General features: G+C 45.8%; 1 pseudogene; it reads left to right on the forward strand.

The window, feature by feature from the left end:
- The first annotated feature begins 1,079 nt into the window (after nt 1–1,079).
- Nucleotides 1,080–26,132, forward strand: part of LOC115331426 — a 92,675-nt pseudogene continuing 67,622 nt past the window's right edge.

Below are 26,132 nucleotides of genomic sequence, written 5' to 3' on the forward strand. Positions count from 1 at the left end.
CCAACTGCGCACTCGACGTCCCTGTTTCTGTGTTTTACGGCACATTTGTTTCCTCTCGTTCCCCTATCACCCACTCTGGGGCATAGCTTTGACAGCTTACTGGGTGCCGAAAACAGGTAGCATGTATAAAAAAAAACGTGTGTTTAGAGCAATACAAACCAAAACATACGGAGGGCAGGCAATCTAGCTAGAAACCTTTTTACTGTTTACAAAACCACAGCCCAGTGTGTGATCTTCACAGCCAAGCACGTGCGTGTTTGCGCCTCGGAAAGCGTGCAAAGCACGCACTATACACCCGAACACTGAAGATGGCACCGACCACAAGCTCTTCCTTTTTTTGAAAGGTCTTACGCCCTCCTCTGGCAGAGTTTGACATACTGCACAGCTGCGTGTGCAAAAAAACACCATAAAAATTAAAATCCGATCGCTTATATATAGTTCACTTAAGAAAAGTAATATATAAGTAATAGCCTTGCCACATTAATGATGTCTTTGGCGCACGCCACTGAGCAAAGTTTTCAGATCTGCCTGAAGAGGAAGAAGTATTGCGATGGGTCTATTGCAAGTATATCATGCTCAGAAAAGGCTGCTGGAAGTGCTCGGTCAATATTCAGAGGTCGAGTTAGGAACCGGTTCTAAACGGTTTGCGCTTATTAAAACCGGTAACCGAGGTGACATTATGCGCGCTACCCTAAACCGAAACCGAACCGGAACAAAATACAATGCTACTGAGCACGAACACGAACCGAACCGAAATAATGACCGGTTCGACACCCTGGTTGACGTCACGTCACCTAAATACCAATTTATTGTCACGTGATCTTGCGTCACGTCACACCAAATTGATTTGGTGTGTAGTTCACGTCACGTATACACAACTTAAATTTCTTTTAAACTTAGCGGGAAAATGTGAAAAACAAATTAGTTATCTACTTGTGAAAGGTCCGTTTAATATATTCTCGACCCATTGAGACGATCGGTCCTTAAACACTGAATGTCTGGCTTTATAAAACTTCTAAAACAAAGATCGCAACCATTTTTTTAAATATTTGCAGGAGCTGGGTGATGGCAAAGCCTCAATGTCCTACCGAGGCCATGATAAGGCCCCGGGCAGTCTTGTGCTCCTTCCAAACGAGAGTCTGCCCCGGGGATTTAGTCCTGACGAGTAACATCACCTCCTCAAGGGCCCCAAGGTCTGCAACGTCACCACGCTGCTGGGAGAACAGAGGGTGTACCTCCACAGCGTCCTCCTGGACTCCGCCGCAGGTCGCGCGGTGCGCGAGAGTGCATAGTTTAAATATTTGGAGTAACCTTCATAGGACCCGTTTCCCCGGTACGCTTACCGCGTCCAAAAAAGAGGTCACTTGACTTCGGCCTGATGACGTTATACAAGTGTCATGCTGATGCTCGCCGCGATCTTGGAGACGTCACAGTCGGTGTGGTGGCTGTGCCAGATGCCTGTTCCGCTGCAGGTCGATCTCTATCTTGAATGTCCAAGTAAGCTTCGGCAGCCAGTAGTTGGAACGCCATGACGACAGTGACACTCCCGATTGCTCGTGCTTTTTTTGCCGGAACTTCTACGAGCACCAACTACGATCGCGAAATCTGAAAGCGTGGCACTCAGGCTTCTTATGACGTCATTTCTCGCCACTTTGGGACCACTTTCATTGTTTGAGCGGAATAACACGCTAGACACATTAGTAGGAGACGCGCTCAAGGCACCCTAACCTTAGCAGACTTGCAGAGTGAATATGGCTTATTCCGAGGATCACCTAAAGATTAAGACACAGGTGGGACAAAGTGCGACGTACAAATTCAAAGTTTAACGTCGTCTCTTGTCCCACCTGTGTAGTATTCTTTCGGACTCAACCAACTCTCTCGTCAGTCTACAGTTACGAAAATATTCCCTAGAGAAGGAAAACAAGAAGGTCAAAGAACGAACACAAATCTCCAAACACAGCGAGGTGACTGGTGCGCGACCGGAAAACTCCGCCTGGTCCCGGTATTAAATCTGGGACCTCTTCATTTTCAGTGGAGCGCTCTCCCAACGAAGCTAACCAGGGGCTAGACGTCAGTAGAGAAAACAGGTTTTTCAGCTGCCACCAGTTTTGTTGGCTGTCACCAACAAGGGTGAAAGGCTTGCATTTTAAAGTTATGATTATAATGCAATTAAATGCAAAGGCGCAAGCCAGCTGAACAACAATGACGAAAATAATCCCTGGAGAAGGGGAACAAGAAGGACAAAGGACAAGCACAAATCTCCACACACAGCTAGGTTACTGGTGCGCGACCTAACAAAAATCCGCCTGGTCCGGCTGTCGAACCCGGACCTATAAATTTCCAGTCATCCCGGCACCTTAGCATTTGATTACATTATAGTCAGTCTACAGTTTACAACAATAGCCTCCTCAATACTCACAAAACCTGACATTTCGATGAATGCCGAGGAACGCGGGAAACAGGAGCGGACATTCCATCCCTCGGGAAAAGTGTGTTCCGGCGTATCGCCGCACCGGGGCGCCCGTCACATGACTCTTGTCTGCCGCTCTACCTTTCCCCACTGCTCGCCTGCGAGCAGTGTGGAAACGGATGCAGGCTACAGCAAGGTTGCGATTGTTCAGGCTGAACGGTATTCGGGGAAGCCAGGAGGATCGCCCCAAGATTAGCCACGCAGGCACTTTCGCTGTGTTCCTCCATATTCGCCTTGTATGTCGCGGTGATCCCCAAGTGAGGATAACGCGCTGTTTTAGCGATAACAGTTATCGGCTCTTCCAATCACTTGAAATGATGCCCGTCGTTGGTTTTGATGCTGCAGTTGCCGCAGTTGTGCGTAGGGTGCCCGTCGTGGCTGTTGCCATATTCTTTAAAAAAAAGTCGTCCTCCGAACGCGGGACCCGAACCAAGTCCATTGCGTGCGAAGCGGTGGCGTTAAGAAAAACAAACTCAACAATTTCTTTTTTTGTGTAGAGGCGCGCCACAGCGTTAACAACCCGTTTTACACATTGCGTCTTTGAAGTACCCAATCCCCACTGCCCGCGCTCTTGAAAAAAATAAATAAAAAAGAGCCGATAACAAAATGCCACCGTACCACAGCGAATGCCGAAAGCTCGTGCCGGGAGAGGCGTTTTCGCGCACACTGCAACAGGAGAGAAACAAACGGGGTCGGAACAAATTGGTCAGATGACGATTTTGTTCCCAACGCTTTTTTTCGCGGCGCATTAACACGAAGCCGATGCCCAACGACTTTGCCGTGACGTGTCGCAGCTGTCGCTGTTACTACAGAGCCGTATATCGGGAGAGTTTGGCCAGTAGGCGGAGCGAAGGCCGCCGCCAGCGCCAAATACTGCCCCCGTGGTTGGAGCGTTAACTAAACTTGTGACACAACGTTGACGAATTATGAGACCGCGAAATCACAATATTGGAAACGACATTTAAAACGTGAAATAGATGCGTTCAATATCGGAGTCTCGGTGACAGTTTGCTCTCGGCCGGCTTGCTAGAACAGCGTCTCAGCTGACATAGGCTGAAACAAAGCACTGCAACGACTGGTGCGCGCGAGCGTCTTGAGACTCGGCTTGAGTCCCGCTCGGCTCGTGCACTTGCTTTGGCAGTGCTTTCTTTTTCCCTGTCTCAGCTGCGACGCTGTTTCTAGCAAGTAGGCCCTGGTTTAAAGCGCACGTTTGTTTATTCTATCGTTGAATATGGATGCGACGAAAACCTCACATGGCCAAGTTCTCAGTCACAAAGAGCTATCTCTTTTTACTCGAGCGACGCTAACACGGCTTAATTAGTCGAGTTGCATATTTAGAGCTCATGATCACCGCTAGGGCCTGTTTCGCGGCCTATGGTTGGCCCCGGCCCCCGTATGGTCGCCTTTTGAAACAAATCCATGGCCAAACTCTCCCAATACATGGCTCTGTGTTACTACTGTAAATTGACACTAGACTGCTAGAACGCAGTAGGTGCGCAAGGAGCAGTTGAACTTTCACACCGTATAGTCTCGCGGCTGCGATCGACTGCGTGTCAATGGAACTCCGTGTATGAGAGATTGGCGCAAAAGCTCGTCACAACGCTCTGCATTCGCCTGTGGCAACTGAAACCAGGGTGCTCAAGCATAAATCTTTATATGGGTCTTAAATTGACGATAACCAAATACTTTTACGGCGAAGCTGATATGTGCTAGGATCTGGCAAAGTGCGTCCATGGATGTTAACAAAAAAAATTACACCATCTTCCCGAGGGGAACCGTGGGGTGATGCGGAGCATCGAGGTTCTCGTTGCCGTAGTTGAGGGTCTGCCGCTCGCTTCAAGCGTTTGCGCTGAGCGTCGCGTGCCCTTCGCTGCGGAGCTTTGTCTTCAGTGGACGTAGCGTTGCTGTTAGTTTGTGGGGTGGTGCTGACGCTTGCTTGCGCCAACCCACTAACGGACAGGACTGTTGCTTCCATCACACTTCATCGGAAGAACGGAGTGAAGTGGAGTCAACAGCGGTGAACTGAACGCGTGTCGCGCGCTACCACTGCTTATATTCACACTTGAAGGAGAGGAGACCAGAGAAGGAGAGCTGCGCATGCGCGCATGGTGCGAGTAGAAGCGAACGCACGCGAAGTGCACGCAGCTGGTAGAGAGAGACAGCGGAGAGAGTAACGCGCAGCTGTTGGAGAGAGGGAAGGAGGAGAGTTGCGCATGCGTAATGCGAGTGCGGACTACGACGCCGCGGGACATAGACCCGAGTAAAGGCCGGTTCAGACACTTGCGTTTGACTGCGTTGCGGCGAGAACCGAAAACGAGGCACCGGCACATCTGTGCTTCGTATGAAGCGTGGAATCCAATTCAAAGAATCATCTTGGCACGCGATATAAGCAGCAGGAATGTCCTGGTTTCTCGCTGCCGCAACGCAGTCAAACGCAGTCAACCGCAACTGTCTGAACCAGGCTTTAGAGATGCTCCGCATCTAAAACTCCCTTTTAAACGGCACTCTTTCGCTTCGATTGGCCGTGGCAAATATAATTTAAAAAAGGGGCAACCCGCGCGAGTCAACCTTTTTGGCATTATTAGATAGTGAGGTCCTGATCACTTGTTATCATCTACGGTCACCGGTCACCAACTCATCTTAGCTAAGAGTGCGCTGTGACAAGGCTGAGGGAAGAACGCGCTGATCTAGCCTTCGTTTCTTTCGCTTAATAAAATAACTTCAGCTCAATCAGCAAAAAAAAAAAATTGTCCTCGAGGAGTGCCTCAAAAACTTGTGTTTAGAACTTGCCCATAAGTGATTACATTAGCAACTAATAATTAAATAGAGACAATTAAACAGAAAAGTTGTGTACGTGTCTTCATTGCAATCATATGTAAATCGTCCAGATGTCGTATAGTTGTCACAAAGTTGTCGTAAATATAAAAGCTTCGCGGGTCATCGATATTCACGTGAAGTGGATGAACTATAATTTTTAATGTTCCTAAGTTTAAAGTTTATTTGTATGGCGTTTTGTCCCGTGAATTGAATCATCGAAATTACCTTGGGCAGAAGTGAACATAAACCGCGTTAATTTTGAAAAACAAAATACAGCAGCGATTTCCACTGGGAATGCAGCGAGCCTCTCTGCCTTCTGTTATCAGTCCAAGGCGCCGCAACGTCATTGTCGGCACCCTCAAGCATGTTTTGTGGCGAGCAAGGGTCATCGGACCCCGCCGAGGACGTCACTGTAGCTGGTTTTTCTATTTGCCCTTCTGGGCTCGGCGCGCCGCAACGGGCGGGGCTATAGATCGAAATTTTAAGTGCCGATTACGACGCTCCTGTACTAATAAGATCCAAATAAATCTTGCGTCACATCGTGTTTAAAATACCCATATTAAAACTTCCAGTTTTGGTTTTCTTTGAACCCAAGGACCTTTCTAGCACCCCTTTAAATCTCCACTCAGTTCCCACATAAAAAGGGCTCTTGTTCCACTTCCCTATTCTAGCAAAATAATGGTAGGTCGCAAGGGCCAGAGTCACTGACAGTAAGAAACATAGTGAGTTCTTTATTAGCTTCACGCATATTTCGTCGTGTTTTGCTCTTTGTCTTTGTTATCGACTATTTGCCCAAAATTTTTTCGTTACGTTGCCATAAGTAGATGCTTAAAACTCAATGTCTCGCATTTTTTAAGGCGGTCAATGACCGTAAACATTCGTGCCATCCAGTCCATATTTCCACAGATTTGAGGAATCAAATATAAAAAAATGAAAGCCGTTTACAACTCCCTGTAACGCCGAATTAGAGCGCAGCTCTTGAGGAGGAGGAGGGAAGGGTACTGGGGGGTGGGTCAAGTGACCTCGGGGGGCGGGGGGTCACGTGACCTTGGGGGTCACGTGACCTTGTGGGTCACGTGACCTTGTGGGAGTCACGTGACCTTGGGGCGTCACGTGACGTCGGGGGGTCACGTGACCTGGGGCCACGTGACGATACCGATGACGTCATCAGTGATGATGACGATGACGATGCGGATGCCGGTGACGTCATCAGTGACGTCACTGACGACGTCATCAGTGCCTATGACGTCAACGGGGGGTCACGTGACCTCGGGGGGTATCCCCAGGTCACGTGACCCCAGGGGGGGTCACGACCTGGGTAACCATCGTGACCCTCGTGAGGGTAACCCTAGTAACCCTTGTGAGGGCAACTCTCGTGACCCTCGTGAGGGTAACTCTCGTGACCCTCGTAAGGGTAACTCTCATAACCCTCGTGACCCTCGTGAGAGTAACTAACCCTCGTAACCCTCGTGAGGGTAACTCTCATAACCCTCGTGACCCTCGTGAGGGTAACCCTCGTGAAGGTTACCCACACGAGGGTTACTAACCCTCGTAACCCTCAAAAGGGTTACCTTCACGAGGGTTACCCTCACGAGGGTTACTAACCCTCGTAACCCTCGTGAGGGTTACAACGGTAAGTAACCCTCGTGAGGGTAACCCTCGTGAAGGTAACCCTTTTGAGGGTAACTAACCCTCGTAACCCTCGTGAGGGTTACGAGGGTAAGTAACCCTCGTGGCCCTCGTGATCCTCGTGAGGGTAACCCTCATGAGATTAACCCTCGTAACCCTCGTAACCCTCACGAGGGTTACGAGGGTTGCGGCTACGCCGACGCCGACGCCGACGCCGACGGCGACGGCGACGCCGACGCCGACGGCGACGCCGCTCAAGCCGGGAACGGGCCCCTTATTGCTGCGCTCTAAAAAGTGAAAGCCGTTTACAACTCCCTGTAACGCCGAATTGGAGCGCAGCTCTTGAGGAGGAGGAGGAAAGGGTACTGAAGAAAGGGTAGACCCCCTCCTCCTCCTCCTCCTTCTCCTCCTCCTCCCCTCATTCTTTAATATGCTCCGGGGGGGTCACCTGACCTCGGGGGGAGGGGGTCACGTGACCCCGGGGGGGGGGGGGGGTGTCGCATGACTGCGGGGGGGGATAGGGGGGTCACGTGACTTTGGGGAGGGGGCCAAATGACCTCGGGTGGTCACGTGATCTTGGGGTGTCATGTGACCTTGGGGGGTCACGTGACTTTGGGAGGCGTAACGTGACTTTGGGGTGACCTGGGGGTCGCGTGACCTTGAGGTGACCTTGGGGGGGGTCATGTGACCTGGGAGGTCACGTGACCTCGGGGTGACCGTGGTTACGCCGATGGCGACGGCGACGCCGCTCAAGCCGGAAACGGGCGCCTAAGAGCTGCGCTCTAAAATTAAACTATACGAGTTTACAAAGGCACATGTGTCGTGAAGTTTCATTCCGCTACGAGATACAAATAATGATGTAATATTGAATTGAGCATTTGCCTTCGGGATCTCATGCTGCAGAGGACTATATTTTTATTGTTAGAACAACCATTTAACATCTATAGAGCTGATCAGGTTAAGGTTTTCTTTTGTAGCAGTGAAATTTCGTGAGGCATGTTTTATTCTACAAACGGGTCGGGCTATTGATTAGTGGTCATGAATGTGTTGTGAGGTAGTTACCTTTGTTGTCTCGGTATAATTGCGATAATTGTGATGATTTGAGAAGTTGTTCAACGTCTTTGTCTTTTACTCAAACGATGCGCTATTACTTGTGGAGGTTGCGCTTATCATAATGGCAGTTCATTCCACTTGACGTGGCTGATAAGCTCAGACCAGGGGCCACATATTTTTAATTCGTTTTTTTTTTAATTTGAAGCAAGTTCATGAATATATTAGTTTCACAAATCTATAAAAAAAACAATATAGAGGTGTGTGCGTTTTAATCTTGACTAGCTACGAGTGCTGTGCAGTCACGCAGATACTGAATAGATCCACGCGAGCGGAACTTTCGTTCAGAGGAGAGCTTGGCTGGTTGCTCACGTTCGAACTAGCGCTGAGGTCTGGACTCGTCCGTGTGGAACAAAGAGGGGGGAGCCATCAACAAGAAATGCCGTTATCATTTCTGTCTGTGTCACCGCGGTTTGATTGAGGACGAGAGAGGATTCTTGAAACGGCAGATAATGATGCCAGTTCGCGTTGATTAGCTTCCCCTTATTTTCTCCACATGAACGAGTCCGGACGTCAGGGCTAGTTCGAACATAAGCCACCAGTGAAGCGCTCCTTAGAAAAACATCCCCGCTCGAGTGGAGCTATTTAGTATCTGCATGACTGTACATTCGGTACAGGCTCGCCTTCTGTCTAATAACAACCACACAACCACTATGCAATAAAAAAAAGAAAAAAAAGGGGGCTAACCCCGGTAAATGCTTAAGCTTATTAAGCTACACGTTCTCGGTTTATTTGGCGGCTCCTACATAAAACGAAAGCGAAGCGAATTTATAAATTTCACGTTGACGGCAGATACTCTAGTTTCCGGACTATAGTGCTCACCTAATGTATAATCGGCACAGGCAAGCTAGTGGTTAAAGATAAAAATTTTGAGGAGATTGCCCGCACAATGTGCGCAGTCCGCAGCTAGTGCCTATCCTGAACATAGCAATTATCATACACAAAACACCTCTGCACATTCCTGCTGTATTCGTTCACAAAGAAGCTTGTATTAAACATAAATCAACATTAACATACAAATAAGTTATAATAATCCGCGGAGAAGGGGAACAGGGGAGACAACGGACAAACACAAATTTCCAAACACAACTAGGTGATTGGTGCGCGCTGAAATAACCCGTCTAGTTCTGGCACTAAACCAGGGACCGCTCCATCTCCAGTGGAGTGCTCTACCAACGGTCTAACTAGGAGTTAGACGTCGGTAGGGCCAAATCAGTTTTATAATCTGCCACAAGTCTTAACCCAACGAAGTTGAACGGCCTGCATTTTAAGCTTATGATGTTAATGCGATTAATGCAAAGGCGCGGGCCAGCTGGACAAAATGAACGATAATAAGCCCCGGACAAAGGAAGCGAGAGGAACAAAGGACAAACACAAGTTTCCAAACATTGCAAAGTGACTTTTAGCGCACAAACAATCAACTAACTGTGTTTGAAAATTTCTGTTTGACCTTTGTCCCCGTAGTTCCCCTTCTTCAGGAATTATTATCGTTTACTCTTTCCAGCCGGCCTGCACCTCTACATTAATTGCATTCATGTTATAGGCCGTTCAGCCTCGTTGGTGATAAGATGGTGGCAGTTGATAAAACCCGTTTGCTCCACTGACATCGAACTCCTGGTTAGCTGAGTTGGTAGAGCACTCCACTGGAAATGGAGAGGTTCTTGCTTCGATACCCGGAGCAGGAGGATTTTTTTCTCCAGCGCGCACCACTCACCTAGTTGTGTTTGGAGATTTGTGTTTGTTCTGTGTCCCGTGTTTCCCTTCTCAAGGGATCGACTTGTCGCAGCTAATACAATCTGTTTGCTCAATTGCCGTCTAACTAGTGGTTAGCTCAGTTGGCAGAGCATTCCACTGGAAATGGGGACGTTCTAGGTTAGATACCAGGACCAGGCGGCTTTGTTCAGCGCGCGCCAGTCAGCTCTAGCTCTGCTTACATATTTGTGCTGGTTATTGTATCTTCCTTGTTCCCCATCTTCGTGGTTTCTTATCGTTTACTCTGTCCAGCTCGTCCGCACCTCCTTTTACTTTATTATAACATCAAAACATTGACATATTTCACTTGTTATGAAATCTTTCCAATCTCATCAAATTAAACAACATGAAAAAAGAAAAACCAATCATTGTATCGTTCCTGCATGTTGATAGCCCGCACCTGTTAAATTTCAGCTTTTAAACATGTTTAGTCCTCAGATTACAATTCGAAATATGTGGTATTTGCAGATACGTTTCTCCGAGAGCTGCGTGCTGAGAGAGGTATCCGCAAAGGATTATTCGGAAGCACCGGTCACAATAAAGCAGATCTAAGTATTCTATGCTTGTAAGGACGCTTCAATAATAGAAAAGGAAGCTGCTGGGGTGACGCAGTCAAAATCTGAAGATGCATTCAACGATAGCCTGGGCGCAAAAGACCCTTCCGGAAAAAATGTGGCGCACTCATCGTTTGTTTCACTCGTTGTGAGGTTTCGATATACGGACAGTAGGATTATCTAGGGATCAAATAAACAGTTGACGTTGGTTTAACCTTCTGCAATTTCAGAAGACATAAAATGGCAGAAATAAAGCAAAACAGATCAAGCCAAAATATTTTCGTGTTCAGTTTATTTTAAGTATGTTCTGAGCGCCTAATGCCGGCGTCTCAAACACGCGGCCCGCGGATCGCATGCGGTCCGCGGCTCACTGGGACGAGGCCCGCAGGCGTGTGGCCTGCCAGTTCCGGCTCCTATTTCTCTAGCGCTAGAAATGACATACACCATAGCGATTTTTACTCGTCGAATCATTTTCGCTCGAAAAGTAGCTTTGCTCTTTTAACTTATTCACATAGATTATACCTGTCTGCATTTATGTGTCATTTGTTTCGGTTTATTTTTTGCTTTCCAGCTTTTTGTAATGAACAACAATTTCGCTTCTAGTCTGCGAGCGCGAGCTTTTCGTTGAAGGATGCATCTCGGCTTCGCGAACTCTCTATCAGCAGGAGCAACTGCCAAAGATGTAGCTACGAGTTTGGGGTTATTACTTTAAAAAAATATCGCCAGAAAAAAACAGATATTTTTTTTCAGGTTGTTGTAAAACAAATTGTCAAGAAAGCAAGAAAAGTTAAATTAACTAATTATCTTTCATTGACATGATGAGCTTTACTAACGGGAATAACAGAGTACTTACTCTCTTGTTTCATTAATAGATGGATGTTTGAGTGAGTTGGTGAACCATATTGTACTGTGACAGCGCAGAGAAACAATCACACACCCGATACTCAGAAAGACAAGCGCACGCGGTGAACTTACAAGTCTTGTGTATTCGACTACTACGTTCTTCTCTTAAATCTCTGGGTTGACTTTCCAGAAAGTGATAAGCAGAAGAAATAGCACAGTATACAAGGGAAAAAAGCGAAAGACAAGACAATAAAGTAGGAAAATGCAAAAGAAAAAAGAAAGAAACGAAAAAAATGAAACCCTTACAAGTCCTCTCTCTTTCTCACCGCTATCATTGAGATAGAATGTGGAGCTCTTTTGTCGACAGCGCAATGGAAGAACTACTTACACACTTGTCCTTCAGATGGTCTATTTTTTGCGCTTTCATTATTTCTCATGCCAGTGGGTCTCAACTTCTACCTATTAGGAACAATTTTCAGAATGTGCTACACAACCACAATCCCGACAGTGGTTTCCCAAATCTCCAGCGACGACTCCATAGGTGTGATGAAAATGCTCCTTACCACATGAGAGTGGGATTGAATTCACGACTTCTTCAGTGAAATTCGCAAAGCTCTTTTGGTGCTTTAAAAAAAAAAAAAAAAAACTTCCCGGTGTGCCGACTTATTGACATTCCTGCACAGGCTGAGAAGCTTATTTGGTGCTAAAAAAACAACATCAATGCTAATGCGGTTACCTCTATTTTTGAAACCGTGCGAAACTCTATGTATACAGAGAACAACGTCCCTCCTTTTTTTCTGTATTGCGTTTAGGGCGTTCACCCCATCTTATTTCCTTTAATATTAATCCTCATCAACGGCTGTAAGTAATGTACCAGGATATTTTGTTGGCTTTAACATTGCGATTTGAGCATCAAAACTAACTTCAAGCGAATGAAAAAAAGGCTTATTAAGTGAATTGATGAGTCACAACTTAATAATGCGTCACTTAACAAGCTTGGAGTATGCTGACTGAATATTAAAAAGAGCTTTCTTCCATCTCGGTTTGTTCGTATAACCAGCATACATGATGCCCCGAAAAAATATTCTAAGGTCCAAAATGTGCAAGGAACCTCCTGCGGAGAGCACACGAGGTATTTCTAGTGGATCTATACATAATTTCAAACACAAAATGACGTTAGGAACTAATATCTGAAAGTCATTAGCTGCACAATCTAACAGAATCGAAAAATCAACAGAGCGAAACGCCTTCACAGCAGTAGAAGAATCTAAGCAACGTGAAAGGACCCGGTCCCAATACGCGAGGTAAAAGTTACTCAAACATGGTGCTATACATTAACCGATGCATACCACTGCTTTTTTGCAAAAAATCAGGGGTTTGCACTGAGCAATTCAAGGAAACCAGTTTGGGAAATTCCCGACATGTTCTGCAACGCCATATCAACAAAAGAGTAAATGCATTCTTCCACACACTTTAACAGCTCATTCTGCGGAAGAAAGTTGTAAAGGTCCTTTATGTCCACTGAAATGGCCTTGAGGTGCTAATCATTGTAGTTTGTTAGAAAATCCATCACCTCGTTAGAATCTTTCAGCATAAAAGGATCCTCAACTGGCAAGAGACTTAATTTCTCCTGTAAGAATAAGGCAATAAACTTCTGCCACGACCCCTTTTCAGGTACAATCACCCTTAATGGGCAATCTACTTTTTAAGTTTCTGCGCAGAACAAAAAAAAAAAAACTCTAAGCTAAGGTTCCTACTGCGTTCAATAGAGGAGCAAAGCTGTTTTGATTCTAGCTCACTACGAAATTTTTTAGCTTCACTTTTGACCTTGGTTAATGAGATGCTATTGCTACGCTGAAAAGCCGAGTCGATGGCTAAAACGGCCTTGGTTTCAAAAAGTCCCGTGGCATGATCACAAATCCACCTTCCCTGTCTGCTGGCAATAAAGATAGGAATTGACGCACCAAAAATGAATCAATCTTCTTAACTGGCGGCATGGTGCTCTGAGGGGTATGCCAATATAACAAATCTACTCCCTCAGAAGTGAATCAAGCCATTTCTGCTTTGGGTGCACATCTCGACACTCTCTAAGTTTAGCGCATGTCCTTGTCTTTCTCAGTGTCTGCTGTGTGATTGTTTCTCTGCGCTGCCACCGCAGATTATTGTTCCATTAAAATTGCGAGCACGTTAGAGGGGTGGTGTCATTTCAATTATTGTTATCACATTGGGACATGAAGTAGTCATATAAACATATCAAATCTAAAGATATCACAGCGAAACCGTGAATTTAAAAAAAAATATAACACACGAGGTATCTTTTTTGACAATATCTTGAACCCCCCCCCCCCCCCATCTTACGTTGACCATCAACCTTTCTAGGGGGGGGGGGGGGCTATCTGGCCCCACACTCAAATGAGTTTAAGACCACTGTCCTAATTATAAGCAAGAATGAATTGTGCCTCTTCCAGGCTATTAAAATAATCTTGAGCCGACGCGCGCTTAACTTTGAAGAACCCGACAATTCCCTTCTCCGCGACGTCTCCTAGGAGATTGCAGAAAGATCTATTTCGTCGAATTGCTAAAATACTCAAGCCCCAAGGAAAATGCTGTTAATGTCGGTCCACGCGCTCGCCTTCTCCGTATGCAACATTAGAAGTCAATAACCAAAATAAGCCGTTGACGAACGCGCGTACAATATAAAACTTTTTTTATGCGTTTTTTTTCTTCTTTAGAACAGTCACTATACTTCGTCTCACCTTACCATCAACTAACTCCAAGGGCTATGCAAGCGCGAGCGGCTAGTCTTGACTGCCTTCACTGGAGCACTCATTGCTCCAGCGCTCGGGGAGCCGCCGAATCTTCATCCAAAGCAATTAGCTCGCGCTTTTTTCGTGCGCGGCTAAAAATAGTCCATGGTAAGATGAGACGAAGTGTAGGAAGTATTCACTGGCGGCCATAGCTGTGTGCGCGACTGATGAGCGTGTGCTGATGGCTAGCTTCCAGGGTTCTTTTGCAACTTGCATTTCACATCGTCAAAATGGCCGGTCTTAGCAACCTATTAATGTGGGCTTGCCCTGAGCATGCGCTCTCGACAGCACCTACAAATATGGCGCCCAGTGAATACTCCTTATTGGGGAGGAGATCAAATAACAACGCCTCTAACGGTACGCTTCAGCAGTGGGGACAACAAAACCCATTTTCTTGTTTGTTTTTGATCCGAGAAATCGAAGATGACGATTCCAAGGGTGCGACTAAACCACTGGTCAGAGCAAAGCGCACGTGCCCCGAACGTGCTAGGCGAGGTTCAATTTCCTCGTTATGCTGTGTTAGTAAACACCGGGCTGCGGAGTCAACAAGCTCGATAAATCGCCCCGTATTCCTGCCCAATAGTTGCTACTGCTACTGCAGACACCAGCACGTGCCGCGCGAGTAAAAACACTTGCAGCATGCTCATTGGTGCTTGGATAATTTGGTAGAAGGTCTATTCAGAGATATGCTCACGCGACACTTATATGAAAGTGAAAGGACGCGCTCACTCGCTGTCTGTTCTGGAAAATATTGTACAACACAACTTTTTTTTTGGCAGGGTCGTCAAAGTCGAGTGATTTGAGTGAATAATATAGAGATAGTACGAATAATTATTATATTGCTTTCATTTATAGCTGTTTTCAAATCAACAAATTTCACAAAAAAACAAAAACGCAAATAAAACAGTTTTACTTTTAATCTTTGCGGAGCATTTTTTTAAGCTGTTCAAATATTTTATGTCCCTCAAAGGTTATGCTGTCGGTATTGATAACTCCAATTTCCTGCACATTGATCCCCGTTCCTTCATTTTGAAGCTGTGTGGTGTTTACTGCCTGGGAGTGGGAAATAGAGCAAATCACGTTTCTGAAGTCATGCCCGAGCAGAGGCGCTAATGACTGTACAAAGCCCTTGTAAAAACGTAGAACTGCAAAACAAAAGAAGGACGAGGCCTTGTATTCTTAGAGTGCCCACAACATCCGTGGGTCAATGGGCTTCTTTATAAGCACATAGTTTTTTTCTTACTGAACGAACAGCGGAGCAACTAACGAACGAATGTGCGAATGCCAAAATGAATGAATGAATGAATGAATATGTACAAATAAATAAAATATATAATATCTTTATTCAAATTTTGCGTCCAGGTTCAGCACGCAAAAAGCGATCTAGCGATCGCCTTACCCGTCACTCAGCAGAAAATAAAACAAAACGCTTAAAGAAAACGCATCAAATAACTAATCATTGGTGGACATATCAAAAGCGGTCACGCATTTACCATACAAATCACTTACACCTGCCTATAAAAAAAACATTACTTTATGCAATACTAAATAAATAACAAAGTCAAAATGACAGGATGACAGGCTCAAGTGACCACTAAGGAGAGTCGGATAGAAAGTAATTTTTATCACGATTTTTAAAGCTATAAAACGACATAGCACCATATAATGATATCTTCATTCTCCCAATATCTGTTTAAAAATTCAGGTACCAGCTATTCCAAGCTTTGTAATCCACAATAAGTAGTCGTCTTTGGTTTGACATATTTTCTTTTCTGAAACTCCATTTTTTTTTTTTTGCGAGGATACTGCTCATGAAATGCCGCTTAGTCATTTCGATATGTGTGTAAATTTGTATTGCAAATTCAACAATAAAAATTTGTTCAACGCGCAATAAGGAATACTTTGAAAAATAAGGCGCGGTATCCTCTCTATAGTCGGTTACAAGTCAAGAAGGTAGGAGAAGCTCCTCCCACAAGTGTGATGCGCCCGTTTCAAATCTCTCCGCAGTCGAAAGAAGAGTTCACTGGAAACGCTCCTTGTTCCGCTTCAATGGATTCCCACTTGTCTCCGATCCCACTTTTTAAGAAAGCGACCTTTGTATTCATCGGAGAGGGAACCGAGCCCCTGAAAGCAGCCTTTGTATCCATCGGGGGGGGGAAGCTAATCCCCGAAAGTCGTATTTGTTTCCGTCGGTGGAGGAGAACTCTAATCTCCCTCTCGTGGCTTCCACAATGCTAAGTCAAAGTCGAAAAATAAAGCAAATATGTACAGAAAGGCAAGACCCTCCTCGCGCGTTGGCCGCGACGTCAAGGAAACGGTGGGACGCTATTGGATGCGGAGGTGGCGGAGGGATATCAGATTCCCTTTGAGGGGCATTTGCCGCTACCTTCTTAACCGGTAACTGACTATAGAAGGAAAGTTTTCGATGCAGCGAACTGCTTTCTTTTGAACAATAACGAGTTTATTAAGATTGCTTTTTATACTAGACCCCCAAACTAACAGTCAATAAAGATGTGAATGAACAAGACTGCAGTACATTTGACGCTTGAGCCAGTTGGGGAAATGCTTTGTTCTATTCAGAATACCAACTGATCTAGGTATTTTACCACAAACACGGTTTATGTGACATAACCGCTTTTGCGTTTCCTCGAACCACACACCTCAAAATTTGTAAGAGGGCAATCTCTCAATTATCTCGGTTTAGTATTTTATTGTAATATTATGGTCATATGCTTTATTTTTCGACTCGAAGATAATGCATTTTGTTTTACTGATGTTCAATTCTAGTTTAGTTAGCTGTAGCCACAGTGACAAACGTTCGAGCCAAGTGGTTACCATGTTCTCAAGCTGATAAGAATTTTTATCTGTAATAAAAACATTAATGTCGTCGACATATAATATATCTGGAGTTGTGCTATGTTAACTGGGTCATTTATGTATAAGAGAAAAAGCAACGGATCTAAAATTGACCCCTGGGGCGGTTTTCTCATCTTGCGGCCGTGGCCGCGGCTGCGGCCAAGAGGGATTTTTATGTCACGTGACTAGCTTCATGGGGACAAGGAGTTACCTAGCGTCCCTGCCTAATTGCGGACAAATCCGCATTGCTTCAAGCACAAAAGCCTAGTTCCGCTCGCAGAAAACTGACTGCAGGGTCTTTCAACTGGAGTTCAATTGACCGGCCCTTTAGAGTGTAGTAGCGGCAAGTAAAGTTACGCCCAGGGAGCGTAAATATAAGCCCCCCCCCCCCCCTCGAAAAAAAAAAACAAAAAAACACGCGAGATAAAAGCGGTGGCAGTATATTTATATACTTCCGCCGGCGCCGGTGGCTCGCACCTTCTGCTGTGGTCGAGAGGTTGGCGCGCCGGTACTTGACGTCGCGGTGTGAAAGTCCGGGGTTCAAATCGCGCCAGAAACCCACTTTTTTTTTTTCCTTTTGAATGTGACTGCACTCCCACTAAGAATGTAGACAAGGCCCAATGAGCTCTATAAAATCATTGGGTGGGCTGTTCTGACTCACGAGTTCGTTGTTCATGACCTCGGAAGAGCGCATTCATGTCATTGGCTTCCTTTACCAACTTCCGCCACGCCTCCTGCATCTGCCGTGCACACCGCGGAAAGTTGACAATATCTTCCCATGCCTGTCTCTTCGTTCGCCAGGTAACTGTGCTGCTGAATTTATCTAGAATTTGTTGTTTCCGCTTTCCAACTGCTCTTATTACTTCGATTCGTCGATCCAAAGTGTGTTTGCGTTAGAGAGATGGTTTGCGAAGTCGACGCCAGATTTGTTTTTGCATTTGGCTGTGATCGTCTGTTGTTCTAACTAAAATTCAACAAGTAATATGTTAATATTACAAAACGATTGCCAGAGCAGAATGTAAAGAGTAAACATATAACTTTTATCACATTCTATGCAACTAAAAGTGTATCTTTTATGTCGGTTTTACGACTTTCTCAGACGTTTGACTCGCTGCCTTGCCTATAGGATTACGCTCAATTAATGCATCTACAGCTGCTAATCTTTTGTATTCTTTCTGCTTATTTTGTGGAAGTTTTTTTTTAATTGTTACAACTGCGCTATTTATTAGTACTAAATAGGCGTCTCCTCTTATTGAAAAGAATCGTAGCAAGAGCTTTGTATATATAAAAACACATAAAATTGGAGTTGCTGGGGAAAGGATGTTTGTTTCCGCTCCGTTTGTGTGAAAGACATACCGATGCTGTTATCTTGGTTTATTTTTAATAAACATTATGAAACGATTGTATCAGCGCGTTACTTGCCTTGATTTTTTTTTTTTTTTCTTCCCTGTGTTTCGATTGAACAGGTGGGACTAAAAGTAAAAACCGAGTAAGGCGCAGTATTGCAAGTGGATGATTCGTAAAAAGGATCAAAGTTAAAAAGTAAGACACGCGCAAAATGAAAAAAAAAAGTCGTTCCTAGCGCGATTTGAACCCGGGACTTTCACGCCGCGACGTCAACTACCGGCGCTGCAACCTCGCGATCACAGCAGATTTTTTTTTTTTTTATGTTCTATTGCTCGACCACAGCAGAAGGCGCGAGCCACCGGCGCTGGCGGAGGTATATCAGTATGCTGCCACCCTTTTATCTCGTGTGTTTTTTTTTTTCTTTATTTTGGCTCATATTTACCCTCCCGGGCCGTAACTGTATCTACCGCTCGTACAGTATATAAGGGCGGTCAATTAGACTCCAGTTGAAAGTTCCTGCTGACAGCTTTCTGCGAGCGGAACGAGGCTTTTGTGCTTGAAGCGATGCGGATTTCTCCGCCATTGTGCAGGGACGCTAAGTACTTCTTGTCTCCATGGAGCTGGTCACGTGACATAAAAATCTCTCTTGGCCGCAGCCGCGGCCGCTGCCGCAAGATGAGCAAACCGCCTCTGGGGAACACCATACTTTATTTGCTGCAGCTCAGATTGGAATCCATTGATGACAGTCTATTGTAATCGATGGCATAAGTAATTTCGAATTAAGTCTAATGGGATACCTCTTATTCCGTAGAATGGTAGTTTTTCAAGAAGCACATCATTTTTGATAGAGTAGAAAGCTTTTCAAAAATCTAGGAAAATTCCGATTTTATATAACTTGCTTTCAAAATATTCAATATTTATTTTTTATGTTTAATAACGCAATTTCTGTAGACTTTTTCTTCTAAGCCCATACTGCTGTAGTGCAATTAAGTTCTTCTTAGCTAGGTAGGAGACCGATTTGCCGTTGATGATTTGTTCCAGGATTTGTTTAAACAATGGTAGTACCGATATGGGTCATATCGGTACTACCATTTCAACATTGCAACATTTCATATCATGCAATGACCCACCTTTATGCAAAACACGTACTCTAGCGACCTTCATTTTATCAGGAAAGATTTCTCAATATAAAGAAATGTTTCAAATACGAGTCAGAGGTGCACCAATGAGGCGAAACACAGCTTTAATCGGCGAAGGTTTTAGGTCATAATGAACTGCCGAAATATTATAATTTAATGCTTGCAACAAGGCAACAATTTCCCCCTCAGCAATCGGTGAAAGAAAAATGGAATTTGTTTCTGCAACCACAAAATAATAGCCAATATTACTTTTTGTGTTCAGATTAGAATAACACGACCCACCCGAGCTTAGAAAATGGAGTTAAATTCGTTTGACAGTGTTGCACCTGCATAGGTAACACCGTCAACAGTGATATCTATGGGTAACCTACTGGCTGACTGACAAATGAAGCTGCCTACCTGCTTTCATATTTTCTTGGGATCATTAGAAATAGCTGGAAATTTCTGTTCGTGATAAAGTAGTTTTGCTTTTTAAATGATTGCTGCCAATATATTCCATATTTTTTAACTGTACCAATGAAGCTTCATCCCTTAGTTTGATAAATTTATGATAGAGTTGGTTTCTTTTACTCATCCTTCTAAATGAATCCGTCGTTATCCATGGCTTCCTTGACTTTTTGTGCTTACGGACAGATTTCAATAGAAATGCCAAGTCATATCAGCGTTTTATTTTGATGACAAATAAATCGTTCGGTATATTTGGATTACTTCCTTTGAAGACATCAGTCCAGTGTAGATTTGATACCATACTATAAAAATAGCTTATCCTATCGGTGTTAATATATCTTTGTAAAGCTGGAATTGTGTGAGCTGAATTATTTGCACTCTTTTTCATACTTGTCAAAAAGCCAAATATTGGTAGGTGATCACTAAGGTCACACGTTAAAATACCAGCAATCATATCTTAAATTGGGTAACTAGTAATACATATGTCAATTAACGTTTGGGAACTTGACGTAATTGGTGTTGGATTGTTTATCACATTTTACATCCAAATATATGTACAACACCCGGAAAAAGAATACACATGAGACTTGGGGACAGTGGTTTTATATTGAGATCAGAAATCAATACAACCCGCAAGTTTAATAAACCAACTTATTCAAGAAATCGGTTGATACAGTTTACAAGATCAGCTACCAATCCAGAAAGGGGGCGGTACATACGAGTAATAAGAGATCCAGCACATTTCAAGACAATAAATTCACAGCACTCATTAACCTTTGAACACTCAGGTATAACCTTGTAGGGCAGCTATCGCGAAAGTAAACTAAAACGCCTCCTCCCCTTCGATCTGTATGGTATACTTCCTCACAGCTATAACGCTCAAAATGAGCCGCGTCATTGCTATTAATAGAGCAAGTTTCTGAAAAAGCCAGCACATCCATCTTGTGGTCAAGAAGAACGAATGGGCTGTTTCTTACTAAATAGTTTATTCAGGATATACCTCACTATCCTCAATGCATCTCACCGCTAGCAGCGGTGTGGGATTGTAACCGATGGTCACAATAAAGGCAAGGCACACACGTGGCTGCCACATAATAGCCCTTGTATATGTACGACTGAACTTTCCGGGAGTTATCATGACTTACGGAGGTTTGGAAACGCCCCCTTCCCCGTTTAATCCGGTCGACAACAAAATAAAAGAGAGGAGGTTAGATAGCTTCCGGTATTTCCCAGAGCCGTAAGCGTACACCGTACACCGTCTCCATTGCCTCGATCAATGCGAAGGTTGCATAAATGTAAAAAGGAAGAAAAAATGTGGGGACGGGGTGGGGGGATCAGTGAAGGGATTTAAGAAAAGGTCCCTGAATACGTGCCTCCGCAAAAAGAAGTTGCGGAAACGGGAGGAAATAACTTTAAGCCCCGGCTTTACACGCTTCCTTTAAGGCCTTTAACGGGGAGTTTTTTTTTACTTCGCGAGGTGTGACGTTGAGCTACTCTATGTGCGTCGTTTTGCGGGCGTATGTGTACACGCGCGTTTTGAGAATACCAGTAGCTCGATCTTTTAGTTATGTTAAACTTGCGCGCAGCGTCTACACTTGTGGGTGTTTCTTTACGCGACGGCATATCTAGTGGGGCGTAAGTGTCGGCAATAGCTACTTGTGTCTGTGTTTATGTAGGACCATGTTTGTGTTTTATTGCATCGACATTTGGAAAACGATGACAGTAACTTTATTTATAAGAACAATTCATAAAATATTAAAAAAATAAACGGAAAGCAGGCGTTTATGCTACGCGGGGGGCATCACATGTGTCTGTGGAGACAAGCTCTGACGTCAGAGCAATCTTGATCCGGCTCAGCCAGTCAGAGGCCGAGAAAAAGCTAGGACATTCGGCATGTGTGATGTGTTTGCGAAATGCCGGCTGTATCTCAAAATACCAAACTTTAGCTGTTTCTTTTATTGTTTGTTCGGAGGCCGAACAAACAATATTATTTTTATTATTACTTGTTTCGAGGCCGAGCAGTGCTGACGCACGGATGGTTTGATAACGGTCGTCGACGGACGTCCGGTATCGAAACTGCCGGCGGGCGATAAAGCGAAACAGCAAGTTTACCAGCACTGCAATTGCAAATGCCAGGCCACAGAGAATTGGACACTTAAGGGAGACTTTGGAAAAGGTCGACTTACTCAAGGGCGCCGCAGGGCTCAGGGTGTGCCAGATGGACCACGTGCGGCTGTGCATCATAAAGAGCACGGCCGCAAAGCAAAGTTTGCTCAAATTGGGCTGGCTGACTAAAACGCAAGCTGTGCATTGCTGTGTACCCTAACAGGCAAGAGTTTGGGTGAAGCTCCACTAGGTACCTTTCGAAGTGCCCAACGAGGTGCTCCGCGAGGCCTTGAAAGAGTTCTGGTCCGTCGGCGAGGTGACCAACCAGGGAACAATGGCGAGTGGATGGCTTAGACTACATCGAGTGAACCACACGAATCGTCCCACTGACGCTAGACGAAGGAGTGACGCCGAAAAACATGCCTCACCAGCTTAGAATCAACCGGGGCATTATCCTCGTCGTCGTACCTGGTCGCGCACGGCTATGTCTGTGGTGCCATCGGGCAGGGCATATTTGTCAAGACTGCCGACGTGGCCGAAACCACGGCACGCAGTGCCGTGGTTTCGGCCACGTTGCTCAGGATTGTGTGCGGTAGTATGCCAGCGCAGTAGCCAGCCGAGCCAGCGAAAGTCAAGATCTTATAATGGACGAAGCGGAAGCGTAGGAGCCGGCGACTCAGTCGTCCAAACCATCGAAGTCGACTGAGAAAGCCAAAGCACCGAGCCAAGCGGAGGGCACTAAGGCAGCGGGCGTGACTTCGAAGGTCCTTTGATGTTTGCGGCGATGCCTGTGGGAACCGAGAAGGAAAGCAGGAACTTCAGCGGACACACGACACACACACGTAACCAACTTCGGCGGAGACTCGGGGGGGGGGGGGGGGGGGGGGGCTTGATGCCGGTGCCTAGGTCAACGACGAAGTGTCGACCATGTAAAAAGATCCCGCGAATGAAAAAAGAAAGCTAAACGAAGGTGCGGAAAATTTCAAGGAACCCGGGGCTTCAGGTCCGAGGGCCTCAATGGCAGCTGCCCGCGAAAAAGGGACACTACACCGGCATGCTGCGGTCCTCGTAGCTGACCCTCGATGGGGGCCTACCACAGTGAGCCTCTTACCGGGATTAGTGCTGCTCCATGAAAGAGTGACATGTAATCAACAACAGGCGGGACTGACGACCCGCAATTCCAGTATTGCTACCGCCTGGCCTTTGCGTAGGAGCTGAACGTTCGGGGTCTCGCGGCGCGAGGCACAGTATCAGCTTAAACGCGTTCTTACAGAGAACGATTGGGATGTTGAAGCAGTTCAGGAAACCACAGTGGAAAGCGAGAGTCAATTAGACGTGATGGTAAAACCTTTTACTTTATGGTACATCGAGTGCGTGAGCCATTCTGTCGGCATGTAAGGAGGGCGTTGTTTATTCTTTAAGCAGGCAAGCGGGATCATTGAGGAACGCGTTATATCTCCGTATCAGGACGACTCGTCCTCTGCGACTTTTCCTTTTCCAGTTTAAAGTGGAGGGTGGTATATCTTTACGGCATCAAATGTGGAAACTGAGCGGCGAGCATTCTTTAAAAAGATTTCGAACTACCTCGAAACGGAAAGACTACTTATACTACTTGGGGATTATAATTGTGTTTGTACGAATGAAGATCATTCAGGTCAAACGTAAACGACAGATAAGACCAGACAATTTTTAAACCAATTAATTAAAGATAACGAGCTCTAAGACGTAGAATGCTTGGCCAGTGTGTACCGTGTAATCTTCACTTATTATCAGGTGATCAGCCACGCCAGACTAGATAAGACCTATTTCTCAGGAGAGATATTCTAGTAATGACTATGCCGTTTATTTTGTATTGTTCACCGACCATTTTTGGTGAGGTTTACCGTGGGTCAACGCCAGAAGTATGGAAGTTTTTTGTAAGAGTTGCGGAAGTTCAACATAAAGCTGCTGGACGATAGAAAACTAATTGACAGGGTGGGAAGTCAAATACAAGAAGTGAAATCGTGTCATAAAAATAAATTTGTATAGGGTGGGAATGGTTAAACACCAAGTAGGAATAGCCGCAATACAAAGCGCGTGTCAAATAAAGATGGAAGAGCAATAAGTAGAAATGGGACTACAGCTCGATACTTGCCGAAGAAGAAAAGACGCCGGCGTCCTTAACGATGACAACAGCACTATCTAGGCGAAGCTTGTAAAAAGTAATTATGAAGGATATAAAGGGGCGATTTCCCCAGCCCGGGCTGAGAAGTTGCGGGTCGGAGAAACGCCCACGAAGCGGGACGTCGTGCTAGAAAAGAAATACGCTAGCGGTAACCGAATCGCGATCTTATTCCCTAGTTCGATACCAGGTCTAGGCGTATTTTTACGGTCGCGCACCAGTCACCTAGGTGTGTTTGAGAATTAGTGTTTGTCCTTTGTCTCCTTGTTCCCCTTCTCCAGGGATTATTTTCGTCATTCTCGTTTAGCTCGCTTGCACCTTTGTATTTATTTGCATTATAATCATAAACTTAAAGTGCAAGCCGTTCACCCTTGTTGGTGTTACACTGGTGGTAGCTGATAAAACGCGTTTCCTCTACTGACGTCTAACCCTTGGGTATCTAGGGATACTGGGTTCGACGTCTGAGAAAAGGTACATCGAAGTGACGTAATGGAAAGGAGGAACGTATCCTAGCAACAGTCACGTGGAGGCTTAGCCCACTTTGACGCCGCTACGTCATCGCAGACTTGACACCTGTCACTCGTTTGAGCGACGTCCGAAGTCAACCACCGACGAGCGGGAGGAGCTCCGCAGTCCCCGAGGCGTCTCTACGCGCGGGATACGGAATAGGATTTACTAAGACGCGGAGAGCACTTCCTGCGTTTAGTGAACGAACGGCAACCAATCCTCTGCGTCGCTGGCCGTCGCATCTGTTCTAGGACAGGTAAAAATATTGAAAAATAATAAAGACCTCTTGGGCGTTGTTAAAACAAACCGATTTTTTGTGTCCTTTTGCAATACATTTAAGAATTAATTGGAGAGAAAGTTTTTTCCGATATTATGCGGGATGCGCGCTACGCGCCTTCTTCAACCCAAAATGTCGGACCACGTGGAGCCGGGGCTGCCGGGGGCAGCGGAGGGGTCGGCGGAACCAACCAGGAGCGCGCGAGTGATGGCTTCTCAAAAGGAGGAGCAACTCTCCTTCATGTGTGAGCACCCGTCGCTCGCGCGCAATGCCACTGAACTCTCCGAAGCCTTGACGCCGGACTAGAAGCGGCGGCTGTGGGAGCAGCTCGCTCGGCGCCTGAATGCGCTAGGGCCTCCAACCAAAAGCTCCAAGCAGTGGAAGGAGCATTGGTCCCGGCGCGTGATGAAGGCGCGGAAGCGAGCTGCACAGCTCAACGAGGCCGCAAGGTAATCTTTGCAGTCTGCTGATAGTGCAAAGAAATGTATTGAGCCGTTTTTGTTTTCAACAGAAGGACCGGGGGTGGGAGCTAGCCTGTGCCCCCACTAGCGTCGTCCCTGGCCAGGATCCTGACGCTGGTGGGCGCCGATTCGGCGCTCGGGGCCCCTGGGGTGCGGATCCTTGGCGAATGGGACGACCAGCAGGTACGTACTTCAACAATTACCATCATTTTAACAAAGGGTGCAGTGCAGCGGGCACCAATGCGCTGCACCGCGGAATATCAATGAGGATGCATCTTAGAAAGGCGTTGGCCTTTTGGAAATATTAAGAGCTCTAGCGGAAGACATTACATCAGTCCATGTAGTGGCAAAATCTAATGTTTGACACTCAAACAGGGACATGCGTCATTTTTGACACCTTGCCCCTGGCTGTTGCAATAAAGTCCCGTGGTGTCTTGCTTGTAATTTTTGGGAAGATGATATGCTAGCAGTAGACATATATCCCGGTACTCATTGGTAATGTTGTCAGAGGAACAAAGTGATAAAGCCTTTGAGGTGGCATTCTCAAAATGTTCTCCCCCGAGTAGAATGCATGCTCGTCAAAATCTTTGGTCAACACATGGGAAGCACAGACAAGGCTGTGTGTTCTCACGAGTTGTTATAAATTCCCCTTCCAGGAGAGGCCAAGCAGCAGCAGGCGGCAGATGGCAGCCGAGCAGGTGCCCTCCACCTCACTAGGTAAGCTCTCTTGCTAGGGAAACTGGGACATATCATCAGTGGTGCAAGTATGACCACCATCATCACCTATACTCGGTTTTCTGTCAGACGCAACACCAGGCCAGGGGCCGTGGGTGCGGCCCACCGTGCCTC

Source organism: Ixodes scapularis, unplaced genomic scaffold (genome assembly GCF_016920785.2).
Source record: "Ixodes scapularis isolate PalLabHiFi unplaced genomic scaffold, ASM1692078v2 PGA_scaffold11__112_contigs__length_91849675, whole genome shotgun sequence".
Classification (NCBI taxonomy): domain Eukaryota; kingdom Metazoa; phylum Arthropoda; class Arachnida; order Ixodida; family Ixodidae; genus Ixodes; species Ixodes scapularis.